A 1,406-nucleotide genomic window follows, 5' to 3' on the forward strand; every position below is an offset into this window, starting at 1 on the left:
ACGGCAAGCCAGATGTCATCGCCATCTTGTAATGGCGATGTGCTTATGAAGTGGCTTCCCACAGTGTAGGTGTGGGCCTGCTTGGAGTTCTTATTGCCAGTTCCTAGCTCTTTTCTCCTGTTGAACTTAGTGGACTTCACCATCAACTATGATTAGGACAGTCTGTCCTTACCTACCACACTCACTGACTGCCTCACCTGGTGAGCCCTATAGGCCTCTCTGTCAATGACAGGCTTCAGGGAGGCACTGCAGCCTCAAGCGGCACAGCTTACTGGGTTCCTGAAAGGAAAGATGGTGTTGAATGGGGGGGGTGGGGGTGGCGAGAGAAGAATGAGACCAAGACAAAGTTTCTGATCAAGGCCCAATGTTTACTTATGAGTCTGAGCTTATAAAGGGGGGGGGACTTATCCCCCACTATGCCAGGATCTTGTCTCCTTGTCAGGATCCCCTCAGGCTTAGCAGTTCAGCAGGTGGTGGCTCCTTGTAGGAAGCTGCAGATATGGCAGGCCAATAGACTTCACCTAGGTCGGAAGACTCCACCCTAGGTGGGCTAGCCAGCTGTGGGGAGGCCAAGGTCCGACTCAGCCGCTCAAGACTTGGAGGAGGGCACACTACTTACTGCTCATTGTTCTCCACTGACTCTGGGGAAGGGATGTTCAGGGCAGTGGGCTGGAACACAGCTGGGCTGGAGATCACACTGAGAACACCCTTTAAGCCACAAGTTTCTGAAAGAAACATGGGTCTAGCCATTTCTGGTGACACATGTCTGTGAGCCCAGCTATGTGTGAGGAAAAGAGTGGAAAATCACAGGTTCAGGGTTAGCTTGGGCTACATAGTGACCTTGTGTTGAAATAAAATCTAAAGGCTTTTAGATTTAGTCTTGGTGGTTCATGCCTGTGATCTCGGCATCCTGAATGCTGAAGTAGGACGAATGCTACCAATCTGAGGCCAACCTCAGATTGGTAGCATTCGTCATAGCGAGCTTGTGGCCAGCCTCAACCCCAACTCAAAAACCTAAATCAACCAACCAATCAATCAATCAATCAATCAACTAATAAATAAATAAATAAGCAAGCTTCCTATAAGGTTGACTATGGCTCTCATCAGATATGCATAACTGAAATGTAACATATATACCATGGAACTAGTCAGCCATCGGAAGGAGTGAAGTCCCAACTCACAGAATCTCAGACACAACTACCCTAAGAGACAGAAGCCAGCTACAAAATACCACGTCTTATGGAGATACCACTCAGAGCAAAGACCTAAGCAGAGAAACCAATTGGTAGAAGTTGGATGGGTGTCAAGGGCTGGGTGGGCACAGGGGGAGGGGCTGGGATGGAGGAGAAGGGTGAGGACTGGAGGGGCACAGCGGGGGAGGGGCTGGGATGGAGGAGAAGGGTGAG

At 49.9% G+C, this 1,406-nt stretch overlaps 1 long non-coding RNA gene across 1 annotated transcript in view; it reads right to left on the reverse strand.

Moving 5' to 3' along the window:
* Positions 1 to 347: 347 nt before the first annotated feature.
* LOC116086153 overlaps positions 348 to 1,406 on the reverse strand; it is a 3,224-nt gene continuing 2,165 nt past the window's right edge. Inside the window, exon 3 of the long non-coding RNA XR_004116837.1 lies at positions 348 to 725. This is a non-coding gene — a long non-coding RNA (uncharacterized LOC116086153). The remainder of the gene's footprint in view (positions 726 to 1,406) is intronic.

The sequence above is a fragment of the Mastomys coucha genome, unplaced genomic scaffold (assembly GCF_008632895.1).
Source record: "Mastomys coucha isolate ucsf_1 unplaced genomic scaffold, UCSF_Mcou_1 pScaffold12, whole genome shotgun sequence".
In the NCBI taxonomy this organism is placed as follows: domain Eukaryota; kingdom Metazoa; phylum Chordata; class Mammalia; order Rodentia; family Muridae; genus Mastomys; species Mastomys coucha.